General features: G+C 38.7%; 1 protein-coding gene across 8 annotated transcripts in view; it reads right to left on the bottom strand.

Moving 5' to 3' along the window:
* Positions 1 to 14,415, bottom strand: part of RNF180 (ring finger protein 180) — a 285,865-nt gene extending 271,450 nt beyond the window's left edge. For 4 of the 8 annotated variants that reach the window (XM_082383180.1, XM_082383178.1, XM_082383181.1 and 1 more), the window contains exon 1: positions 14,165 to 14,412. The gene's annotated coding sequence lies outside the window, so the exon portion shown is untranslated. Of the gene's footprint in view, positions 1 to 13,615; positions 13,738 to 14,164 lie in introns of those variants that run through there. The other 4 variants (XR_014242111.1, XM_082383182.1, XR_014242110.1 and 1 more) reach the window with 3 other exon arrangements.
* Positions 14,416 to 14,789: the final 374 nt, after the last annotated feature.

Here is a 14,789-nt window from a genome sequence, read left to right as displayed (position 1 = left end):
ATTCTCTGAGTATAAAGCAGAAATGTGGTTATGAAACTATCAATTTAACTCTCCTACTAGATAAACTCCATTATAATGGAAAAATGTTGCTACAGTAATCCAGCCAAAAGATAAGGCCCAGATTGGGGTGATAGCAGTGGTAGTGGTAAATAATGGTCAAATTCTGGATATACACTGAAGGTAGAACAAACAGGATTTCCAGACAGACTGAATATGGGGTCTAAAAGAAAGAGGAATCAAGGATGGCTCCAAATCTTTTGGCATGAGCAACTCTAAGGATGCAACTGCCATTGACTGATATGGGGACAGATGCAGGTAGAACAGAAGGGGCAGATCAGGAGTTGAGTTTTGGATGTATTAAGTTTGAGATGTCTATTCAACTTTCACAAAGAACTGTTAAGTGTAAGCTGGATTCAAGAATCTGGAGTTCTGAAGAGTGTCTGAGCGGGAGCTTTAAATGTGGGCAGGTTCTCTAAAGCCATGAAAATGGATGAGATCTATAAGGTTGTAAGTATGGATAGAGAAGAGAACAAAATCCTGAGCCCTGGGCTCACATAAATTTTCTGGGGATCTAAATTTCCTCTCAGTTATGTCTATTAACTTTCACTCATTTCCCCCTGAGTTTTGTAATTTTGGAATATGAATTCATCTTTACCATGAGACAACTATGGGACCTTGTTTGAGGACCTGCCCCTCCAGGAAGAACAGTTTCACATTGTATCTGCCAGGTGCTTGAGGAACATCACCAGCACAGGAATAGCTTTTAGGTAAGTTTCTTAGTTTGGGGCTCCTTGGATCACCCTGTTAGTATTCAATATAAATCCAAGTACTAAAATCTGAAGTTAAGGATTCTCAGGTGATTTGGAGGATGTCAGAATTGAAAATGAATAAATATAGGAAAAGAATCTACAGACTATTTCTGGGTGAACAAATAGTTGGTGAGGAAAAATTCTTCAGTTTAAAGGTATCATGCTAATAAATGCAGGATGATTAATATAATCACCATTTACAACCCCTAATGAAATGATGGATTTAGGGGAAAGAAATCAATGGATACTAAAAACATTTGGAAAAAAGGATGATGGAGCATTTTATAATGTATGTGTAAGGCTGTTACCACCTGAACTCAAAGATCAATCTTAACATCACTCGAAAACAGGACAACTGTACTGGTTTGCTAGGGTTACCATAACAAAATACAACCGACTGGATGGCTTTAACAACAGACTTTGTTTTTTTTTCCCACAGTTCTGGAGACTAGAAGTCTAAGATCAAGGGGCCATCAGGGTTGGTTTCTTCTGAGCCTCTCTCCTTAGATGTTAGATGGCTGCCTTCTCATGTGTCCTCACATGACGTTTCTTCTGTAGGCACATACCCTGGTGTCTCTTTGCAAGTCCAAATTTCCCCTACTTATAAAGACACCAGTCAGATTGGATTGGGTCCACCCAAACAGCCTCATTCCAACATAATCACCCTTTAAAGGCCTTATCTCCAAACACAGTCACAGCCTGAGGTACCTACTGGGAATTAGCTCTTCAGTATATGAATTTGGGGGGATACAATTCACGTTATAACAACAACCAAACATCTTGTGCCTCCTGATGTAATGCAGCTGAAAATACTGAGCACCATCTCTAAAGTATTCTTAAAATAATAGTAATAATAACCTGAACTGAATCAAACCTCTAAATCTAAGAACCACTTTATTTACTACATGAACAGAGGAATGTTGAAATGACACTATGAGGCTACAACTAGCCAAATACAGAATGTAGTTAATTCTACAACTTGGTTTTTTCAACAAATAAATTAATTTTAAAAGAGGGAGGAGAAACTTAAGAGATTTAAGATGTCTAATAAATGCAATGTGTAGACCTTGTATGAATCTTGATTCAAACAAATCAACTCTAAAAAAATATTTTTGAGACAATCAGAGAAAATTATACATGAACTAGGTATTAGATGATATTAAAGAACTGTTAATTTTGTTGGACATAATATATAAAACTGTTGCTATGTTTTTTAAAGGTCCTTAGGCTAGAGATAAATATTCTAATTTTGAGTATTTACAGGCAAAATTATATAATGTAGAAACAAATTATATATAATGCAGAAAAAAGAAACAAGAATGGAAGAATAATAATAACTATTAAAGCTGGTTGATGGATACATGATGATTCATTATGCCATTCCTCTATTTTTGTGTATGTTTGAAATTTTTCATAAAAAGTTTCTTTAAAAAAAAACTGAACAGAATTTTCAGATGAGGCTTTTCTCTACCATCTACTCAGAAACTAAGTCAATATAGACTTCCTCATAATCTCTGTGTCCGTGGATGCTGTTTTTTTTTAAACTACTGTTTTACTGAAAATGTTACCCTTCCCAAGTCCTGGCTTTACTCAGGGGTCTCAGTTCCCAATGTCTGCCTCATGTGTACCCAAGGCCTTGGTCTCCTGTATAACTATGAGCATATTAGTGAGCCTAGCAACCTCACTCTAACACTAAGGGTAGTTTTTATGTCATGTGTCTGTTGCCAAGCTCTCTCCACCTTTCTTCTTCTTTTTAGCTCCTGGGCTTTCTTTTACTTTGTTACAAGCTCATCTATGCATTTATGTAGTATATAATCAAATATTTCTAGAGAAGTTCTAGTATTCGTAGCATAGGTTTTCAGGTTATCATAACCAGAAGCCTCCCCTCTGTTAACCACTGCAAGAAAAACTTCTAATTCCAGTTATTTGGCAATGTCACTCAGAGTTATGGTCATGTTCCTTAGGATTTGTTCTGAAAACATCAGAATTCTGAAGGGGAGGGGCAAAGGGAGAGAGGAGGTTTAAAGTGGACTGAGGACAAAAGATACCTTGCCAGCTTTTTCAAAAAGGTAGAATGGGACAGAATCTCTCTAACAGGCCAAGGAAGAAATATGGGAAGAGGAAGATATTTCATCCCATACGCTCTATAAACAATAAGCAAATGTGTGACCACAAAAATTCCAGGCCAAAAATTATGGTTCTAATCACCAAGGCTTTACTTTTTGAAAATCTGAAGCATTTTATCCTCCACACTGAAGGCAGAGCCCTTGTTGAAAACACATAACAAATCATTACTTCCCTGCGCCCTTCAGGGGCTTCCCAGTGCTCTGCTGACCTGGCTGCTGTCTGTCCTCAGCCCCAGTCTACTCTACAGTCCAGCAGTCCAGACTTCTTTCCGCTCCTGCACTCCACTGGCTCACTCCTCCTGCTCCTATCCCTGGACCCCTGTAAAGCTTGCCTCTAGCCTCTAGGGAATAGAGCCATATCCTTCAAGTCTCAGCTTAAATGCCTCTCCCTGGAGAAGAAAGGGGAGTGGGTCTTCCTTGACCTATTTTTTCCCCCAATGACCTTTCCAATTCTCCTTCAGAACATTCATCATGCTTTCAATTACTTGTTCCATGTCTGTCTTCCTTGCTGAGTTGCAAACTCCTTAACAGTTTATAACAGTGCTAGCACAGTGTTGGGCATTAATCAGTTGAATGAATGAGTGAATAAGTAAGCAAGCATAAGCAAGACAAAAAAAAAAGGCATTCTTTCCTTACTCTGCTTAAAGTCAGGATACAACTTACTGGCATCACCAGGGTAAATTTAGCAAACACCACCAAAGGAAGCTGGTCTCAGCCTTATAATGCTGTTATAGAGACTGAATTTTAGAAGCTCCATTTTAGAATATGATCTGAGCTTCATGACGTCTTATGTGGTTTGATGACTATATGTCACTGGATGTGTTCAAATTATTTATAATCCTCTTTGTGAAGCTATCCATCAGAAAATAATACTTTTCTCTTTTTAATTAGGAATGGGACAGAAAGTAGTATACTCTCCATATTTTTTAAACTAAAATCTCTACATATACAACATGAATTCAAGTGGTTGGAATTATTTTAAATACTACTACTATTTTTGAAGACAGTGATTATTAAATGGCATTAGCTCCTTTAATCATCAGGACATTCCTGTGAAGTAGGGATTGTTAACTCCGTTTTATAAATGAGGAAACTGAGGCCTAGAGAAGTAAAGTAACTTCCCAAACTATCTCCTATCTCCATCATTTTATGAGGAGGAAGTTCCTATTTCTAGAATCTTGAGATTTCTAAGGACAAGAGGAGTGAGGTGGACTGAAGTCCTTACAGAGAGTTCAAAGTTGGGAAGGGGGAAAGTGCTCTCTATTAAGTCATTTACTGGAACAGAGAAGGCAACAAACATCATTGGCTGCCCTCCCCTATCTGCTGGCATCTTAGGCGACTACAGTAAGAAAAGCAGAAGGAAAGGCATGGAAGCAGTAACTAGCTCTAAGCTTCAAGATCTATATTGTCTTGATCAGCTTTTGGGTGACATCAGAAATACACTTCTTTAGCCATTCTAAAAATAAATCAGGGCTCAATAAGTTAACAGAGTCCACAAAAACTGCACACACTCCTATCTAACCATATGAATTTTAGTGCATTTTACTTTTAACATTTGCTTTGCCTTTGCTTACTCCCCGCTTTTTTGGAATTACAGAATCTACACCATGATATACCCAATTTGCTATCATTTATTCTCCTGTTCTTATAAGTTTACCACTGTCTGGCAGCAAATGTTTCTGCAGACAGCTATTCTAAATAGTCCCTCAGCATGGATCTCCATGGAATTCAGTGACAATTAGATGGTGTGCTAAGACGAAGATCTGGTTTATAATCCTGAAACAGCCATGCTGCACCAGTTGTTTCTTCTGTCTTCCCATTCTGTGAGGTCCTTAGAGGCTCCTGAAATAGGCAGGGTTTAGCCTGCCTTCTTTAAATGCTTCCAGACATCTGAGGCACTTACCTATCCTACATTCTGAACAGCTATTCTGACTCTCAGTAAATCCAATATCCACAGTTTCACAACAAAACTTTTAATGATTAGTAAGATCCCCTAACAAAATTGATTTAATTAGTAAAGTTTCTTTCTTTAAAGTTCAATTTTTTGAGAATAACGTTATTTAAGAAAGTAGCCATTGCACTTTACCCTTCATACAAAATCTTATAAGGAACCTCAAAATATCAACGTGATACAAACAATGAGGGGGTTAAATATTTCACTGTTTGCAGAACCCCTGAACACAAATTGAGCACTAGGGATATAAAATACCATATTCATGTGACTCATATATATCAAGTCTGAAATTTATGTTACATTCCAATTCCTTTCAATAATAAATCTTCCTTTGTCCCACAGTATTTCAGAGGTTTCAGTTTAGATTGCTTTATTTCTTTTTCTTTCTATACATTTCAATCATGGGGGGTATCTACCAAGACTTGGTGTTAAACAGACAAGGTGAGGAAATTACCCATGGTCACTTTTCTGCCCACCTGCTCAGATCTACGGTGGCAGAGCTTGCTGATACACAAAGCACTCAGTCCAGTTTCCCTAACAGGCCTTCACCACCTGGTCCTCTGTTCTCTACTCTGTTCTTCACAAGGGGCATCTTGCACTATCCTTTATTGCCTGTTTCTCTGGGAGAGGAACTGGCGTGACCCGTGATGCTGCTATGTATTATCACCAGGGTTCTGTGTGTCTCAGGTCTCCAGATGCTCTGCAGCACCCACCACAAACGCCTTACATTCTGCCTAGTGGCTTCTTGGAATTTGCTGGGAACCCAGAAAGTGAACTGCCTGAATTTATCAGGCAGTCTGTATCAAGAGTGAGGGTGGGATAGGGATTTGCAGGTGCTGATGTAGAGAAATTCCCTTCAATCGAGGACAATCTGCTTCTTAATTAAGGTTACTTCCCCCCAGTTTTAGTGTTTTAGGAGTTTTTTGCTTTTTGGTTTTGTGGTGAGTTTCCATTTTATTCTACATTTTCATAGGAGCTTTAAGAAAAATGAGAAAAAGCTACATTGGAAGCTGCTATTTAGATGCTGTTTTTGAACTGGGAAACTTTTTTACACAAATTGTTAAGGATTAATAATTTTATGTATATTCCAGTGATAAACTGTGTGGCATGTTTATTTCTTCATTTATTTATTTATACTCTACTTTATCTAGAAGGAATTTATGAAAGTAAGGAAGAGAGTTGCAAACCTTAGAAAGACCAAGGTTATGACTACATGTTGAGTCATAAAACGGTTTCAAAACACAGAGCAAAATACTGAAAAATTTTAAATACTGATATCTTTTAAAACTTCAGTATAAGAAAATACACACAAAATTAAGAGACAATCCACAGACAGGAAGAAGAAACTTATAAATATAAGCAAATGGTTAATATCTACAATGGATTCTACAATACAAATTTTTAAAAAGATAAATTTCCAACAGAAAAATTAACACAGAACATAAAACCACTATTGCCAGAAGAGGAAACCCAAATGGCCAACAATCATATGAAAAGTGCTCAACTTCACTAGAAATTAGGAAAATTAAAATTAAAACAAGATACCATTTCATGCCCATCACAAGTCTGACAAGACCAAGTGTAAACATAATACAAAGCAACAACAAAAATCTCATAAACCACTATGGGGAAGTATAACTAGACACAAGTATTTCAGAAAGCAATTTGGCAAGATCTGCTAAGACAGAACGTGTATATGTAGGTCTGCAGTTCTACTTCTAGGTTTGTATGTATTTAAGGAAATATTATATCATAAAAGAATGTTCACTTTAGCAACATTTTGTAGTAGCAAAAAATTAGAAACAACCAACGGTTTCATCAATAGGAGATTTGACAAATTAATTTGTGCTCATTGATACAATGGAATATTATATAGCAATGAAAGTTGATAAACTAAAGCTACAGGTATGTAGAAAAAATTCCAAAGTATGTTAAACAAGGAAAAAAAAAAGGCTGCAGAAATATACATGGTGAAGAATAAAACACACAGCACAGTAATAGCTACAAAAAAATTAAAGCATGTGCAACAATGTTATAGTTTGTTTACTGATACATGTATATATAGCAAAAGTATAAAAACATGAATGGGAACGATAAATACCAAGTTTGGATAACGGTAACCTCTTCAAAGGGATCTAAGGGAGGCTTAAATTTTATCTGTAATGTATTTTTTCTTAAAAAAATCAGAAAAAAATAAAATGTTAATATAAGGTTACATGATGGAAACATGGGTGTTCATTACGTTATTCTCTATACTGTATATTTAAAAGGTTTTATATCTATATTTAAAAATTTAAATTTATTTGCCTTAATAATATGGAAACCACATATTTTGCATCCTATATCACGAGCACCTCTCGTGTGAAAAATCTAAAACATCTTTTTTGTTTTGAAGAGTCCATAAAGCAGCATTAGCTTTCCATTTGAGCCTTAATTACTGAAGAGTGCTACATGTACATTAAAGGGGGAGGGGGGAACTATGACCAAAATGATTACCTGTGCTAGTGCTTCTCACATTTGTGCATCTGAAATATCTGAAAGCTTTTTAAAAGAACAGATGTTCAAGATTTATCTTAAACCTGCTTGAAACAGAGTATCTGCAATGAGAACCACATACAGCAAGACTGAAAACCACTGATCTATGAAAATGACACAAAGAGAAAAATGAGCAATCCTGACTAATTAAGACAAATCATGTGGTTAGAATGGTGAAGGGGCAGTTTTCCCAATGACTATGCAGACAGTTCTGTGTCTCCCACCTGGGCACTGTACAAGCAAAACACAAAATATGAAAAAATGAAATCACTGAGAAGACACGCGTAACGATACCACACCAGCTAACACCACAAAAGAGGGATAGTGGTTCTTATGAAATGTATCAACCATAAAATAAAGTGTTCTTGGATGTTAGTAACTGAATTAGACTAGAAAGAAATAAGTATGCCTTTTATGAAATAACGACAGCACAAAAAGGCTTACATAACTGTAATCACTCTAGAGAGTGTTTACTTTCTAGATGATATGATTATAGCACTGGATATTCTTTGCCTCCCTCGCCCCCCACTCCAGAGGTACTTTCCACCCTACCTTGCTCTATTTCCCAGGAGGCTGACTTTTGACCTGCAAAAATAGGGCCCCCTAATCTTCTGCCTTCCAGTTGGATTTGCCAGTGGGAAGCACCACCAGGAAATCAGAGGGCTGGAAGAGAGTGAAGCTGGGGTATTTATTTCCCCATCCTTCCCAATCACAGAAAGGCCAGAGGTCGAGTCAGGCAGCATTTCCCACATAGCTACCCTCTCTGGGTTTCAGTCATGATCCAATTCTCTCACCCCTTCAGGCCTTGGAACGATAATGGTTCCCACTATTGTTAGTCCTGAGATGCTTCACCATCCACTGTTGGTTTATTTTAACCCAGGCACACTTTTAATATTAATCTTCTGAACAACTCCATTTTGAGCCTGCTATGTATTTTCTACCAGAACACTGAAACAATTATGAAGCATGAAGATATTCTACCTTACTCTCTTAAGTAAAACATCTTTTGTAGATCTAACCTTACAAGTTGAATATGTCCAGCTAGTATCCAGAGTTATAGGTGCTATACATGATTCAAGAAAATATATATTGAATATCTGACCTGTGCCTTAGAGGGAAAAAAAAACTAGGTGGAAAACAAATTCATTCCCACTCCTGGGCATATATCCAGAGAAAACCATAATTCGAAAAGATACATATACCCCAATGTTCACTGTAGCACTATTTACAATAGCCAGGACATGGAAGCAACCTAAATGTCCATCAAAGGATGAATGGTAAAGAAGATGTGGTACATATATACAATAGAATATTAGCCATAAAAAAAGAACAAAATCATGCCATTTGCAGTGACATGGATGGACTAGAGATTGTCATACTGAGTGAAGTCAGACGGATATCATATGATATCGCTTACATGTGGAATCTAAAAGAAATGGTACAAATGAACTTATTTACAAACAGAAATAGAGTCACAGATGTAGGAAACAAACTTATGATTACCAAGGGGGGAAGGGGGGAAGGGGGGGAGGGATAAACTGAGAGGTTGGGATTGACATACACACACTACTATACATAAAATAGATAATAAGAACCTACTGTATAGCACAGGGAACTCTACTCAATACTCTACAATAACCTATATGGGAAAAGAATCTAAAAAAGAGTGGATATACATGTATGTGTAACTGATGCACTTTGCTGTTCAGCAGAAACTAACACAACATTGTAAATCAACTATACTCCAATAAATATTAGTTAAAAAAAAACAAAAAACAAATTCAAGGCCAAAACAAAAGAAATTATCAAAAACAGAGAGTAATTAACAAATAGAAAGATATGGTAAACTAAAAACAAGAACTAGGGAGTTAGGGAAGGATTTCCGGGAAAAAAGTAGTATTCCATCTGGGTCTTAAAGGGTAAGAGAGAATTTAGATAGCATTAGCAAGTAGAATGGAGAGGAATGGGCATCTTGAGCAAAGAAAATAATATAAGCCAAAACACTAAACTGGGAAAGGGTATGGTTGTTGGGTGAGCAAAAAGTATAATGCCAGACTAGAGTAGAGCAAGCTTTATTTAGGACTCTACAGCCTTAGCTAGTTCTAAGTCAGACAGGTGAAACTATACAAATATTAATTATACAATTTATATATCTTCCAGGAGACCAATGGTCTGGGAAAGAATAAAACCAAAAATTCAAGCAGAATATGGCTAGAAAAATATACCTTAGTTTTAATTTCTAACTCTATTAAATAAACTTTAACACAATCCCCAATTTACTCATTATACAATGGGCCCACATAGCTATACTATTCATCCCATGCTGCCTAAATTGGTGTTCATATTTCAATTCTGGCTCCTCGGAAGTTTTTTTTCACCAGGTTTATGAATAGGCCATGAGATTCTCAAACAGAATAAGCCTCATGCTTATCTCAGCAATTTTATGAAAGATGTTTTGAAGTTGCTTTTAAAATCTGTGCTAATGACCTACTGCTTGTTTCTAAGGTTTTTCCACCTGTCACATCAGGGAAAGAGATTACAGAACTTGCAGGCAGTTCTATTATTAATAATCTCTAAATTTCTGCTTGCTACAGAGAAATTTATCAAGACAAAAAAAAAAATGCAACAGCTCGTTTCCTCAGCTGCATTTTGTAAAAGACTCACCATTCAAGTTATTTCCTCAAATATTTTCTAAAGTCAAGAAAAGCAATAAAACACCTTGTTAATTATGCGGTTAATGTTTACTGTACCAAAGATACTTAGCTTTGGTTAATATAATATTATTTTTGTACACATTATTTTATACTAGGGCCAAAAGAAGATATTTTAATGTGGGCATCTTTATGTTACCATTTTATTGGGGACTGCTTACTTACTGGGGCTGTTCTGACGCAGGGAATTCTGAGGAGACCTTAAAAATGAACTATTAACCTTCCAAAATGAGAAAAAAATTCATGTTATACATGAAACAGATATTCTCATCCCTTCCCTCTGCTGTCTTCCTTTCTGAACCAACTACTTTCCAACCAAAGGTGGCAATTAAAGATGAAGTAAGGTCAGAGATTAGAGTGAGGGTCAGAGGCAAGGTACAATTCATCAATGGAATGAGATGGGCATGGACCATTACATGGGAGACAAACCCCTGTATATAACCAGAAGGTAATGTTTACCATCACACTTGCTCATCTTAGAAAGGGCCATGCTAGGGGAAAATTTCTGCTTGTCAGCTGATAATTTATTTGTCACTTCAATAATCTGCATATCAAAATAGTTGATTTCTTTCAAAGTTACCATTTATTCTCATTTAAAAAGAGAGACTTGGCTGCTAAGTAATGGAACTTTTTTCCATTTGAATATCAAAAGGATAATATCCCTTCTTTTCATATGCTCCTTATTATGTATTTATTATTCAGTGGAATGGAATGGGGTATATTTGCAGCCACAATACTATCCCTGTTCTCAAGCTATTGACTGTATGGAAAATTCCCCACTTCTGATCCCTCAGAAATGACTTCATATGTTTATCATAAAACTCCTGCTTCATGACTTTAGAGGACTAGGCCAATATCTCTTTAACTGCTAATATAGTTATAACAGACTTCTGACACTTATATGATATATAATATGTATAATACAGATACAAAATTTTCAAACAATCCCGAAATGAAGAAAATGAACATATCCAGTAATTGGTGTGATCAAGAAAATCTCTGCCCCCCACAACTTGCTAATGATTTTTTTGAAAATAGCAATTTCGCATTTTGATGAGGCCATTTTGACACAGCTATATTACACTCAAAACATATAATGTGGAGCTAAATTTTGATTCTAAATTATTATAGAGATTTACACTTGCATGTATGTGAAGTTCAATTTTTCATATGAAATACAGCCACAACTTAATACAGTTCCAGTATTATATGTGGTTTACTTAATGTATTCTACTTGAAATAAATAATTGATAGGTTGCAATCCAAATTATTACTTTCAAAATGTTTAACAATATGCAAATGTACACATAGATATACATATATGTATTACAAATGTATACAAGCCTACAAGTAAGCAGTGCCCATTTCAGAGTAGTCACTCTGGGAAGATTACTTCTAATAATCTTGCCATTAATTAAAACTATTTTTTAAAAGATCTTTTGATGTGGACCATTTTTAAAGTCTTTATTAAATTTGTTACAATATTGCTTCTGTTTTATGTTTTTTGGTTTTTTGGCCCCGAAGCATGTGGGATCTTAACTCCCCGACCACGGATTGAACCTGCGCCCCCTGCACTGGAAGGCGAAGTCTTAACCACTGGACTGCCAGGGAAGTCCCAAAACTATTTTTAAAACACCCTTTCAAAATTGTCTTCCACAATTTTGATTTTCATGATAACCGTTTAAATATCCTTAATAGCAGTAAAATCTTGAAGGTAGAGCTGAGTTTTGCAACCATGCAGAAACCATTCTGCCAAGTTTAGCAAATAAAAGAGATGTTCAAACTGAGTTACATAGTTTTTGATTACAAAATATAAACCAAAGACAAGTACTTATAAAAGAGATTCTAAAACCATGTTTTTATGTTGCTTGTAAATCAACTACATTTTTCAAATATTCAAAATAATTGTGACTAGCAGCAGCACTTTTGGAATAAGTATTTAGCCTCCTAAAATAACTACCTGAAATGACCACTCTAAAAAAAACATAACTGACAGCATGTTTGGGGGAAGGGGTAGTGTTTCATGACCCTATAGTCACACTTCGAAGTCACAAAGCACCTTTCTTCCAAGAATTTTAAAATATTTTCCAGACACTACTTCATTAACTCTCCAAATATCCCTTTATGAGAGATAGGACAGATTATCATTCTTTTTCTTCCAGAGTGCTGAGTGAAGATGGTGTAAGGGAAAGAGAACTGTGTGTATTCCATGAGTCAGTAATTAAGTCTAGGCATACTGTGCCCTAAAATGTGTGCTATGTAGTTAGCAAAATTTAACTGAACTTTTTTTTAGCTTTATTCTGTTTGATAAAAAGGCATTATATGAGGTAGATGTGTCATAAAATATTACAGGGATTAAAATGATTATTAATTCATTGCATACTTGACTGGAAGAATTCTTGCTTGATGTACAGGAGTTACTTATTAAAGAAGCTAGTGTCTATCCTCAGATACACTCATAAAAGCCCAGTTAAGTCTATTTTATCAAGGGAAAAAAGCTTGTTTTTTTAAAGACTCTTTTCCTTGAATTTTAGAAGAAAAAATATCTTCACTTTGAAAAACCAAATATATAAATGAAACAGACGAAGAAAAATGGGGCAATGAAAGATCTATTGGCAAAATCATTTAAGAGCAAACCCTAGGGAAACAGGTAAATTGTCGATGGCTCTGGAGAGAGAGCACAACATAATATGCACATGATTACAAGTTAATTTTCACTGAAATTATTAAAATGATTATTCTTCTAAATGTTTAATTCTTTTGTATGAGAAAAGAAAACTTGCTGCTCAGGCATACCACCATTCCACTTATTCATTAAATAAACATTTAGGGTCTCTGCTATGCTAATCACTAGGTATATTGGGGCTCCCAGTGGCACCATTTTTATATGGGAGATTAATGGTTTGACAGATGAAAAGACAAACAAATTTAGTACTTACTACGATTCCAGTGATCCTATTCAACAAATGGAATGATTCTGGTCTTTTAAGTATCACTTTTAGGGGTACTAGTCCAGGAATATGAAAGGACTCAACTCTATTTTTTTTAAAGAAAGTTTTTAGTAATTAATGAGTAAATAAAAATACGCCTATTAGAGGGGCACTCAGCGCTAAATTTTGTTTGAGGTTGAGTGACTGACCGGACTGAGGACAACTCTCAGTCAGATAAGCTCTAATCACAGCTCCCACAAGGGCTGCCTGCTTATTTTTGAAATAATCACTTTTCCTCACGGGCGCCGTAGCTGTCTGGTCTATAAAATGGGTAACTTAATAGTAACCTGCCCACACAATGCTCCTTTGAAATTGACTAATGAATGCTCTCCCAGGTGTTAAAACTATTAGATGCTACAAAAATATTGAGTACTGTCTCGAAAAGAACTCGGTGATATACACGTTAGAGCTAATTAGGGCACTAATAATAAATCCCAGCCACCCTATGGACCCTCTCCCCACCTCCGCCCCGCTGCATTTCAGAGCTTACCCATGACCTCTGCCTGACAACAAGTCTGTATACTCCGGACCCGAGGCTGCAACAAAAGCAGCTGAAACGCCGACACCAAAATGGACCAGACAAAAGAAAGTGGGTCTGTGCGAATGGAACGGGCCGTGGGAGGGGGTGTGTGCCGACTCTCCCCACAAGCTCGGAGATGAAACCGGACACAGCGCCTCAACTCCCACCTGCAGGGCGGCCCACACCGACCCCGCGGCGCCCCACCGCCGTCCCGCCGCCCCGCACGCCCCCGGCGCCGCCCGGCTCACGTTTCCAGACCCCGTGTAATTCCACTCTCCCTCCGGGTCACGCCCCGAGGCCGCCGCCGCCGCCGCCCCGCAAGCCTCAGGTGCGAAAGTTAAACCGCCTCCGCATCACCTGAGGCCGCGCCGGGAAGCTGCCGGGCCAGCCCAGCCCAGCCCTCGGCGCGTCCTCCCTGCGCGAGCGTGGGGCCCGAGCCGCCGCGGCCAGGCAGGGCCGGGCCGAGACCAGACCCTCGGGCGGCCGGGCCCCTCAGGGCTCCAAGCCGCCGGCCCTCACCTGCGTCCGCGTCCCGGAGCCGCCCGCTCCGCGCGTCGTCCCGGAGCGCCCGGCCGCCCGCAGCCCGGCTCTGAGGACTCGCGGCGGCGGCTCAGGCGGCGGCGGCGGCGGCTCTGTTGGCGGAGATGCAGGTTCGGCGAGACGGGAAGCGACAGGAGCCAAACCCCGCGGAAAGCGCTCGAGCTGCGCCGGCGGCCCGGAGCCTGCGGCCTCAGTCTCGGCTCACGGGCGCTCCCCGCCGCCTTCAGCTCTGCGCACCCACCTCAGCGGGTTCCGGCCCGAGCCGCGCGTGGGCGGCGCCCCGCCCCGACCCCTCGCAGCCCTGCCAGCAGCGCCAGCTGCGCTGGGCCGGGCGGCACCGAGGGAAAGTTGTGCTCTCTGGTCATCCTTTTACCAGAGCAACAGAAGTTGCAGGTGCCTGCTTCTTCCGTGGCCTCACCCAGCCCCTCCTGTAGTTCAGAGCTCCGCGCCCACCTGCTGAGCCCATTACCTGCTCAGATCGGCTGGCATCCCCCGACCCATCTCCACGCCTAGACTTTTCCTAAGGCAGCGCCACTATCTGAGTTTACTTTTCCCTTCTGATGTCACTGTCCTAGTTGCTTACCTTATTGTGCCTAAGGTTCCA

Source organism: Balaenoptera borealis (genome assembly GCF_965194805.1).
Source record: "Balaenoptera borealis genome assembly, chromosome: 2".
Taxonomy (NCBI): Eukaryota; Metazoa; Chordata; class Mammalia; order Artiodactyla; family Balaenopteridae; genus Balaenoptera; species Balaenoptera borealis.
The sequence above is the reverse complement of the archived record's forward strand: the minus strand, read 5'-3'. Positions and strand labels throughout refer to the sequence as shown.